The sequence below is a fragment of the Hemitrygon akajei genome, unplaced genomic scaffold (genome assembly GCF_048418815.1).
Source record: "Hemitrygon akajei unplaced genomic scaffold, sHemAka1.3 Scf000093, whole genome shotgun sequence".
In the NCBI taxonomy this organism is placed as follows: domain Eukaryota; kingdom Metazoa; phylum Chordata; class Chondrichthyes; order Myliobatiformes; family Dasyatidae; genus Hemitrygon; species Hemitrygon akajei.
In genome coordinates, this window is record NW_027331979.1 from 1,286,083 (window position 1) to 1,298,871 (window position 12,789).

Below are 12,789 nucleotides of genomic sequence, written 5' to 3' on the forward strand. Positions count from 1 at the left end.
AGCACAGTTCAGTACCTTTAAATGTGAATTTAAAGTATTTTACAATTTTGATAAAGAATTAGACCAATACTCTGTAAAGTTGCCCAGCGCTCCAGATTATTCGAATGTAATTTAGCAGAGTCTTTGCATTGATAAATCAAAACTGCAGCCATGAATTCACAAAACCTTGCACATCAGCAAATCAGTGCGCACTCCAAATACGGTGAAACACCACATACAAAATAGATTATTCCAAAGCAGAATTCATGTCCAACAGTTCAGAAAATGGCTGTTTCGATATTTAAAATCTGCACGCACCCCAAAATACGATCGCAACTGTTGATCGGTCAACAAATAACCCCCGGAATATACGAACATCACAAAATCTAATTACGCCCCGGTAATTGACTACAAACCCCAAAATTTGCGTGTATCCCCAAATACTTGTGCATATTTGCCGTCAACCCTGAAATCTACGAACACCCGAAGTCAATGCTCACCCCTTCATTTGAGGATTCAACTTTAAATCCGTGCGCAATCCCAAAATCCAAACTCTCACCATAGCTGTGTGCACCCCTTATTCGCAGACACTGCCCAATATCTGCACGACTCAATTCAGTGCGCACCCCAAAAACGCTAACATCCTGACATGCAGTTTAAAATCCTTTCAAGAATTCAGAAAATAGATGCCTCGATATTAAAACCCGCACACAGCCCAAAATTCATGTGCAACTTCTGATCCACCAACACGGCCAAATCTTTATCTCAGCCCATATCCGTGTTTACATGTACACAATCCCAAATCCATGTACACCTCAAATATGTACACCACCTCAACTAGGAGCCTACCCTAAAATTCATGTGAATATCATACCCGCGGAGAAAGACACTTGCACATTAGATTATCGCAGAGGAGATACATTTAAAATACTTCATGTCAAATTTCTAATTAAATTTATTATTCACGTGATCTAAATGAAACAACTTTGAGCTTCGGCACAGCTCCAAACCGCAGACACCCCAAATACGTGAGAAATCCGTGTGCAACTCCAAATGCAAATAGATCCCCACAACTTCAAAACCGTGGACACACACCCGCTAATTCGATTATCTCAACATAATAATTTCAGACTTTCACAAGATGACAAAATCTGTGTAGAACGAGCCCCACAAATGAATGTGGGGGTTTCAGCGTGTTTGGGCTGCGCATGGATTTGGTGATGCGCACCAATTTGACGATGCACATGGATTTGGTGATGCGCACCAATTTAACGATGCACATGGATTTGGTGATATTCGCTGATCTGGGCTGCCTTTTCGATCATGGGATACACATAGATTTGGTGAGTTGACGGATCAAAATTTGCGTGCGGATTATTAATGTCGAGGCTGCCATTTTCTCAATTGCTTTTATTGATTGTTACTCAGGGAAAATGTGATGTACAAGTGGCGGAGTCCGTGGGTTTCGGGTTCGCACTGAATTGGCGATTGCGCAATTTTATTTTTTGTCGTCAAATATGGGTTGTACACGGTCTTGTGGTTCATAAGGATCTGGGGTTGTGAATGGATTTAGGAGCGTTTTCTAATAAAGGGTTGCAAACTGTTTTAGGGGAGTGCTCCGATATCGGGGTGCGCACCTTTTTGGGGATAGCAAATTTAGGGTAGTTAGCGAATATGTGAGTCTCCACGTTTTTGTGAGTGCATATCGATTTGGTGACGGACGTTGGGATTTTGGGATACGTAGTGGTTTTTTCCGTTAAGACAGCCATTTTGTGTTTGGGTCATCTAATATGCCTGTGGGGTGCTCTCGTATTTGAGGATGTGCGCAGATTTGGGGGTGCGGACGGATTTTAGTCATCAGATATTAAGAGTGTAGTCTTCAATATGGGCTGCACACGGATTTGGGTTGACACGCAGATTTGGGTGTTTCGCCGATCTGCAAAAGGATTTTGGCTTTCTAACCTGGAGATGGTCATTTTCTGAATTGATTGAAATGTTTGCTTGTCTGGGATAATCCATTATGCATCTCGGGTGTCAGCGGGTTTAGGGAGCGCACCGATTTTGGGTTTGCGCAGATTTAGGGCTGCTTCGGCATATATGGGTGGCAACTGATTTGCGATACGAACAGATTTTGTGGAAATAGCGGATTTGGGGGTACATACAGATCTGGACTCTTTAGGAGAGTTTCCGCGAGGACGTGAGCACATTGATCGGTGGATTTGGAACCACATCCGTATTTGATGGTGCTTTCTGATTGGGAGGTTGCACAAGCTTAGGAATGTTTCAACCAATATGGGTGCACAGGATGTCAGTATGAATCTGGGGTGCACACGGGTGCCTGACGATTGGGGATTAGATCAGGATTAGGTAGGGGTCGGCGCAAATGGGTGCATATTAATTTGTTGGTGTCGGTCGATTTGGGGTTGTGGTGAATCTCAAAGTCAGACTCAGAGTGAATCTCCATCCACACCGTCCCATCACAAAAGCCCGGGGTCAGACACAGAGTGAATCTCCATCCAAACCTTCCCGTCACAATTTCCCGGGGTCAGACACAGAGTGAATCTCCATCCACACCGTCCCATCACAAACTCCCGGGGTCAGACACAGAGTGAATCACCATCCACACCGGACCATCACAAAAACCCGGGGTCAGAGAGGAAGTGAATCTCCATACACACCGGCCCATCATACTTTCCCGGGGTCAGACACAGAGTGAATCTCCATCCACACCTACCCATCACAAAAGCCCGGGGTCAGACACAGAGTGAATCTCCATCCAAATCGTCCCAACACACTTTCACGGGGTCAGACACAGGGTGAATCTCCATCCACACCGTCCCATCACATAAGCCCGGGGTCAGACACAGAGTGAATCTCCATCCAAAACGTCCCATAAAAATTTCCCGGGGTGAGACATAGAGTGAATCTCCATCCACACCGTCCCATCACAATATCCCGGGGTCAGACACAGAGTGAATCTCCCTTCACACAATCCCATCACAAAAGCCCGGGGTCAGGCACTGAGTGAACCTCCATCCAAACCGTCCCATCACACATTGCCGGGGATCAGACACAGAGTGAATCTCCTTCCACACCATCCCATCACAAATTCCAGGGCTCAGACATACAGTGAATCTGCATCCACACCTTTCCATCACAAACTCCCGAAGTCAGACAAAGAGTAAATCTCCCTCCTCACCGTCCCATCACACACTCCCGGCGTCAGGAACAGAGGGAATCTGCATCCAAACCGTCCCATCACACGTTCCCGGGGTCAGAAACAGAGTGAATCTCCCTCCTCACCGTCCCATCACACACTCCCGGGTTCAGACACAGAGTGAATTTCCAAACACACCGTCCCATCACAAAATCCCGGGGTCAGACACAGTATGAATCTCCCTCCACACCGTCCCATCACAATAGACCGGGGTCAGACATAAAGTGAATCTCCATACACACCGGACCATCACAAACTCACGGGGTCAGACACAGAGTGAATCTCCCTCCACACCGTCCCATCAGAAAAGCCCGGGGTCAGATAGAGATTGAATCTCCATCCAAACCGTCCCATCACACACTCCCGGCGTCAGGAACAGAGGGAATCTGCATCCAAACCGTCCCATCACACGTTCCACGGGTCAGAAACAGAGTGAATCTCCCTCCTCACCGTCCCATCACACACTCCCGGGTTCAGACACAGAGTGAATTTCCAAACACACCATCCCATCACAAAATCCCGGGGTCAGACACAGTATGAATCTCCCTCCACACCGTCCCATCACAATAGACCGGGGTCAGACATAAAGTGAATCTCCATACACACCAGCCCATCACAAACTCACGCGGTCAGACACAGAGTGAATCTCCCTCAACACCGTCCCATCAGAAAAGCCCGGGGTCAGATAGAGATTGAATCTCCATCCAAACCGTCCCATCACACTTTCCCGGGGTCTGACACAGAGTGAATCTCCCTCTTCACCGTCCCATCACACCCTCCTGGGGTCAGACTCAGAGTGAACCTTCATCCAAACCGTCCCATCAAACGTTCCCGGGGTCAGACACAGAGTGAATCTCCCACTTCACCGTCCCATCACAAAAGCCCGGGTCAGTCACAGAGTGAATCTCCATCCACACCGTCCCATCTTAAACCCCTCGGGGTCAGACACTGAGAGAACCTCCATCCAAACCGTCTCATCACTCATTGACGGGGTCAGACACAGAGTGAATCTCCTTCCACACCATCCTATCACAAATTCCAGGGGTCAGACATAGAGTGAATCTGCATCCACAACTTTCCATCACATACTCCCGGGGTCAGACACAGAGTGCATCTCAATCCACACCGGCCCATCACAAATTCCAGGGCTCAGACATAGAGTGAATCTGCATCCACACCTTTCCATCACAAACTCCCGGGGTCAGACAAAGAGTAAAGCTCCCTTCTCACCGTCCCATCAAGACTCCCGGGGTCCGACACAGAGTGAATCTGCATCCAAACCGTCCCATCACACATTCCCTGGGTCAGACACAGAGTGAATCTCCCTCATCACCGTCCCATCACACACTGGCGGGGTCAGACACAAGGTGAATCTCCATTAACACCGGCCCATCACAAAAACCCGGGGTCAGACACAAAGTGAATCTCCATACACACCGGACCATCACAAACTCAAGGGGTCAGACACAGAGTGAATTTCCCTCCACACCGTCCCATCACAAAAGCCCGGGGTCAGACAGATATTGAATCTCCCTCCTCACCGTCCCATCACAAAAGCCCGGCGTCAGACACAGAGTGAATCTCCCTCCTCACCGTTCCATCACAAAAGCCCGGGGTCAGACACAGAGTGAATCTCAATCCAAACCGTCCCATCACACATTGCCGATGTCAGACACAGATTGAAACTCCCTCCACCCCGTCCAATCACAAATTCCGTGGTCAGACATTGAGTGAATCTGCATCCACACATTTCCATCACAAACTCCCGGGGTCAGAAACAGAGTGAATCTCCCTCCACACCGTCCCATCACACACTCCCGGGGTCTGACACAGTGTGAATATCCATCCACACCGTCCCATCACAAAAGTGCGGGGTCAGACACAGAGTGAATCTCCATCCACACTGTCCCATCACAAAAGTGCGGGGTCAGACACAGAGTGAATCTCCATCCAAACGGGCCCATCACACTTTCACGGGGTCAGACACAGAGTGAATCTCCCTCCACACCATCCCATCACAAATTCCAGGGGTAAGACATAGAGTGAAACTGCATCCACACCTTTCCATCACACATTGCCGTGGTCAGACACAGAGTGAATCTCCTTCCACACCATCCCATCACAAATTCCAGGGGTGAGACATAGAGTGAATCTCCATCCAAACCGTCCATCACAAACTCCCGGGGTCAGACACAGAGTGAATATCCCTCCTCACCGTCCCAACACACACTCCCGGGGTCTGACACAGAGTGAATCTCCCTCTTCACCGTCCCATCACACACTCCTGGGGTCAGACTCAGAGTGAACCTCCATCCAAACCGTCCCATCACACGTCCCCGGGGTCAGACACAGAGTGAATCTCCCTCTTCACCGTCCCATCACAAAAGCCCGGGTCAGTCACAGAGTGAATCTCCATCCAAACTGTCCCATCAAACATTCCCGGGGTAAGACACAGAGTGAATCACCATCCACACCGTCCCATCTTAAACCCCTCGGGGTCAGACACTGAGTGAACCTCCATCCATACCGTCTCATCACACATTGCCGGGGTCAGACACAGAGTGAATCTCCTTCCACACCATCCTATCACAAATTCCTGGGGTCAGACACAGAGTGAATCTGCCTCCTCACCGTCCCATCACAAAAGCCCGGGGTCAGACACAGAGTGAATCTCCATCCAATCCGTCCCAACACACATTGCTGATGTCAGACACAGATTGAAACTCCCTCCACACCATCCCATCACAAATTCCAGGGGTGAGACATAGAGTGAATTTCCATCCACACCGTCCATCACAAACTCCCGAGGTCAGACACAGAGTGAATCTCCCTCCACACAATCCCATCACAAAAGCCCGGGGTCAGACACTGAGTGAATCTCCTTCCACACCATCCCATCACAAATTCCAGGGGTCAGACATGGAGTGAATCTGCATCCAAACCGTCCCATCACACGTTCCCGGGGTCAGACACAGAGTGAATCTCCCTCCTCACGGTCCCAGCACAAACTCCCGGGGTCAGACACAGTGTGAATCTCCCTCCACACCGTCCCATCACAATAGACCGGGGTCAGACACAAAGTGAATCTCCATACACACCGGCCCATCAGAAAAGCCCGGGGTCAGATAGAGATTGAATCTCCATCCAAACCGTCCCATCACACGTTCCCGGGGTCTGACACAGAGTGAATCTCCCTCTTCACCGTCCCATCACACACTCCTGGGGTCAGACTCAGAGTGAACCTCCATCCAAACCGTCCCATCACACGTTCCCGGGGTCAGACACAGAGTGAATCTCCCTCTTCACCGTCCAATCACAAAAGCCCGGGGCAGTCACAGAGTGAATCTCCATCCAAACTGTCCCATCACACATTCCCGGGGTAAGACACAGAGTGAATCTCCATCCACACCGTCCCATCACACATTGCCGGGTTCAGACACAGAGTGAATCTCCTTCCACACCATCCTATCACAAATTCCAGGGGTCAGACATAGAGTGAATCTGCATCCACACCTTTCCATCACATACTCCCGGGGTCAGACAAAGAGTAAAGCTCCCTTCTCATCGTCCCATCACAGACTCCCGGGGTCAGACACAGAGTGAATCTGCATCCAAACCGTCCCATCACACGTTCCCTGGGTCAGACACAGAGTGAATCTCCCTCATCACCGTCCCATCACACACTCCCGGGGTCAGACCGACAGTGAATCTCCATCCACACCGGCCCATCAAAAAACCCGGGGTCAGTCACAAAGTGAATCTCCATACACACCGGCCCATCACAAACTCAAGGGGTCAGACACAGAGTGAATCTCCCTCCACACCGTCCCATCACAAAAGCCCGGGGTCAGAGAGATATTGAATCGCCCTCCTCACCGTCCCATCACAAAAGCCCGGGGTCAGACACAGAGTGAATCTGCATCCAAACCGTCCCATCACACATTCCCTGGGTCAGGCACAGAGTGAATCTCCCTCATCACCGTCCCATCACACACTAGCGGGGTCAGACACAAGGTGAATCTCCATTAACACCGGCCCATCACAAAAACCCTGGGTCAGACACAAAGTGAATCTCCATACACACCGGCCCATCACAAACTCAAGGGGTCAGACACAGAGTGAATCTCCCTCCACACCGTCCCATCACAAAAGCCCGGGGTCAGACAGATATTGAATCTCCCTCCACACCGTCCCATCACACTCTCCCGGGGTCTGACACAGAGTGTATCTCCATCCACACCGTCCCATCACACATTCCAGGGGTCAGACACAGAGTGAATCTCCATCCACCCCGTCCCATCACAAACTCCCGGGGTAAGACACAGAGTGAATCTCCATTCCGACCTTCCCATCACAAAAGCCCGGGGTCAGACACAGAGTGACTCTACATCCAAAACGCCCCTTAACACTTCCCCGCGGTCAGACACAGAGTGAATCCCCATCCAAACCGTCCCATCACAAAAGCCCGGGGTCAGACAGATATTGAATCTCCCTCCTCACCGTCCCATCACAAAAGCCCGGGATCAGACACAGATTGAATCTCCCTCCTCACCGTTCCATCACAAAAGCCCGGGGTCAGACACAGAGTGAATCTCCATCCAAACCGTCCCATCACACATTGCCGATGTCAGACACAGATTGAAACTCCCTCCACACCGTCCATTCACAAATTCCGTGGTCAGACATAGAGTGAATCTGCAACCACACATTTCCATCACAAACTCCCGGGGTCAGAAACAGAGTGAATCTCCCTCCACACCGTCCCATCACACTCTCCCGGGGTCTGACACAGAGTGTATCTCCATCCACACCGTCCCATCACACATTCCAGGGGTCAGACACAGAGTGAATCTCCATCCACCCCGTCCCATCACAAACTCACGGGGTCAGACACAGAGTGAATCTCCATTCCGACCTTCCCATCACAAAAGCCCGGGGTCAGACACAGAGTGAATCTACATCCAAAACGCCCCTTAACACTTCCCCGCGGTCAGACACAGAGTGAATCCCCATCCAAACCGTCCCATCACAATCTCCCGGGGTCAGACACAGAGTGAATCTCCCTCCACACAAACCCATCACAAAAGCCTGGGGTCAGACACTGAGTGAACCTCCATCCAAAAAGTCCCATCACACAATGCCGTGGTCAGACACAGAGTGAATCTCCGTCCACATCATCCCATCACAAATTCCAGTGGTCAGACATAGAGTGAATCTGCATCCACACCTTTCCATCACAAACTCCCGGGGTCAGACAAAGAGTAAATCTCCCTCCTCACCGTCCCATCACACACTCCCGGCGACAGGCACAGAGTGAATCTGCATCCAATCCGTCCCATCACACGTTCCCGTGGTCAGACACAGAGTGAATCTCCCTCCTCACCGACCCATCACACACTCCCGGGGTCAGACACAGAGTGAATTTCCAAACACACCGTCCCATCACACACTCCCGGGGTCAGACACAGAGGGAATCTCCATCCACACCGGCCCATCACGAACTCACGGGGTCAGACACAGAGTGAATCTCCCTACTCACCGTCCCATCACAAAAGCCCGGGGTCAGACACAGAGTGAATCTCCCTCCACACCGTCCCATCACAAAAGCCCGGGGTCAGACAGATATTGAATCTCCCTCCTCACCGTCCCATCACAAAAGCCCGGGTTCAGACACAGAGTGAAACTGCATCCAAACCGTCCCATCACACATTCCCTGGGTCAGACACAGAGTGAATCTCCCTCATCACCGTCCCATCACACACTGGCGGGGTCAGACACAAGGTGAATCTCCATTAACACCGGCCCATCACAAAAACCCTGGGTCAGACACAAAGTGAATCTCCATACACACCGGCCCATCACAAACTCAAGGGGTCAGACACAGAGTGAATCTCCCTCCACACCGTCCCATCACAAAAGCCCGGGGTCAGACAGATATTGAATCTCCCTCCTCACCGTCCCATCACAAAAGCCCGGGGTCAGACACAGAGTGAATCTCCCTCCTCACCGTTCCATCACAAAAGCCCGGGGTCAGACACAGAGTGAATCTCCATCCAAACCGTCCCATCACACATTGCCGATGTCAGACACAGATTGACACTCCCTCCACACCGTCCATTCACAAATTCCGTGGTCAGACATAGAGTGAATCTGCAACCTCACATTTCCATCACAAACTCCCGGGGTCAGAAACAGAGTGATTCTCCCTCCACACCGTCCCATCACACTCTCCCGGGCTCTGACACAGAGTGAATCTCCATCCACACCGTCCCATCACACTTTCCCGGGGTCAGACACAGAGTGAATCTCCATCCACACCGTCCCATCACAAACTCCCGGGGTCAGACACAGAGTGAATCTCCATCCAGACCTTCCCATCACAAAAACCCGGGGTCAGACACAAAGTGAATGTCCATCCAAACCGTCCCATCATACTTTCCCTGGGTCAGACTCAGAGTGAATCTCCATCCACACCGTCCCATCACAAAAGCCCGGGGTCAGACATATATTGAATCTCCCTCCTCACCGTCCCATCACAAAAGCCCGGGGTCAGACACAGAGTGAATCTGCATCCAAACCATCCCATCACACATTCCCTGGGTCAGACACAGAGTGAATCTCCCTCATCACCGACCCATCACACACTGGCGGGGTCAGACACAAGGTGAATCTCCATTAACACCGGCCCATCACAAAAACCCTGGGTCAGACACAGAGTGAATCTCCCTCCACACCGTCCCATCACAAAAGCCCGGGGTCAGACAGATATTGAATCTCCCTCCTCACCGTCCCATCACAAAAGCCTGGGGACAGACACAGAGTGAATCTCCATCCAGACCTTCCCATCACAAAAACCCGGGGTCAGACACAAAGTGAATGTCCATCCTAACCGTCCCATCATACTTTACCTGGGTCAGACTCAGAGTGAATCTCCATCCACACCAGCCCATCACAAAAACCCGGGATCAGACACAAAGTGAATCTCCATACACACAGGCCCATCACAAACTCAAGGGGTCAGACACAGAGTGAATCTCCCTCCACACCGTCCCATCACAAAAGCCAGGGGTCAGACAGATATTGAATCTCCCTCCTCACCGTCCCATCACAAAAGCCCGGGGTCAGACACAGAGTGAATCTGCATCCAAACCGTCCCATCACACATTCCCTGGGTCAGACACAGAGTGAATCTCCCTCATCACCGTCCCATCACACACTGGCGGGGTCAGACACAAGGTGAATCACCATTAACACCGGCCCATCACAAAAACCCTGGGTCAGACACAAAGTGAATCTCCATACACACCGGCACATCACAAACTCAAGGGGTCAGACACAGAGTGAATCTCCCTCCACACCGTCCCATCACAAAAGCCCGGGGTCAGACACAGAGTGAATCTCCATCCAAACCGTCCCCTCACACATTGCCGATGTCAGACACAGATTGAAACTCCCTCCACACCGTCCATTCACAAATTCCGTGGTCAGACATAGAGTGAATCTGCAACCACACATTTCCATCACAAACTCCCGGGGTCAGGAACAGAGTGAATCTCCCTCCACACCGTCCCGTCACACTCTCCCGGGGTCTGACACAGAGTGAATCTCCATCCACACCGTCCGATCACACATTCCCGGGGTCAGACACAGAGTGAATCTCCATCCACACCGTCCCATCTCAAACTCCCGGGGTCAGACACAGAGTGAATCTCCATTCAGACCTTCCCATCACAAAAGCCCGGGGTCAGACACAGAGTGAATCTACATCCAAAACGCCCCTTAACACTTCCCCGCGGTCAGACACAGAGTGAATCCCCATCCAAACCGTCCCATCACAATCTCCCGGGGTCAGACACAGAGTGAATCTCCCTCCACACAAACCCATCACAAAAGCCTGGGGTCAGACACTGAGTGAACCTCCATCTAAACCGTCCCATCACACAATGCCGTGGTCAGACACAGAGTGAATCTCCTTCCACATCATCCCATCACAAATTCCAGTGGTCAGACATAGAGTGAATCTGCATCCACACCTTTCCATCACAAACTCCCGGGGTCAGACAAAGAGTAAATCTCCCTCCTCACCGTCCCATCACACATTCCCGGCGACAGGCACAGAGTGAATCTGCATCCAAACCGTCCCATCACACTCTCCCGGGGTCTGACACAGAGTGAATCTCCATCCACACCGTCCCATCACACTTTCCCGGGGTCAGACACAGAGTGAATCTCCATCCACACCGTCCCATCACAAACTCCCGGGGTCAGACACAGAGTGAATCTCCATTCAGACCTTCCCATCACAAAAACCCGGGGTCAGACACAAAGTGAATGTCCATCCAAACCGTCCCATCATACTTTCCCTGGGTCAGACTCAGAGTGAATCTCCATCCACACCGTCCCATCACAAAAGCCCGGGGTCAGACATATATTGAATCTCCCTCCTCACCGTCCCATCACAAAAGCCCGGGGTCAGACACAGAGTGAATCTGCATCCAAACCATCCCATCACACATTCCCTGGGTCAGACACAGAGTGAATCTCCCTCATCACCGACCCATCACACACTGGCGGGGTCAGACACAAGGTGAATCTCCATTAACACCGGCCCATCACAAAAACCCTGGGTCAGACACAGAGTGAATCTCCCTCCACACCGTCCCATCACAAAAGCCCGGGGTCAGACAGATATTGAATCTCCCTCCTCACCGTCCCATCACAAAAGCCCGGGGACAGACTCAGAGTGAATCTCCATCCAGACCTTCCCATCACAAAAACCCCGGGTCAGACACAAAGTGAATGTCCATCCTAACCGTCCCATCATACTTTCCCTGGGTCAGACTCAGAGTGAATCTCCATCCACACCGACCCATCACAAAAACCCGGGGTCAGACACAAAGTGAATCTCCATACACACCGGCCCATCACAAACTCAAGGGGTCAGACACAGAGTGAATCTCCCTCCACACCGTCCCATCACAAAAGCCAGGGGTCAGACAGATATTGAATCTCCCTCCTCACCGTCCCATCACAAAAGCCCGGGGTCAGACACAGAGTGAATCTGCATCCAAACCGTCCCATCACACATTCCCTGGGTCAGACACAGAGTGAATCTCCCTCATCACCGTCCCATCACACACTGGCGGGGTCAGACACAAGGTGAATCTCCATTAACACCGGCCCATCACAAAAACCCTGGGTCAGACACAAAGTGAATCTCCATACACACCGGCACATCACAAACTCAAGGGGTCAGACACAGAGTGAATCTCCCTCCACACCGTCCCATCACAAAAGCCCGGGGTCAGACACAGAGTGAATCTCCATCCAAACCGTCCCCTCACACATTGCCGATGTCAGACACAGATTGAAACTCCCTCCACACCGTCCATTCACAAATTCCGTGGTCAGACATAGAGTGAATCTGCAACCACACATTTCCATCACACTCTCCCGGGGTCTGACACAGAGTGAATCTCCATCCACACCGTCCCATCACACATTCCCGGGGTCAGACACAGAGTGAATCTCCATCCACTCCGTCCCATCACAAACTCCCGGGGTCAGACACAGAGTGAATCTCCATTCAGACC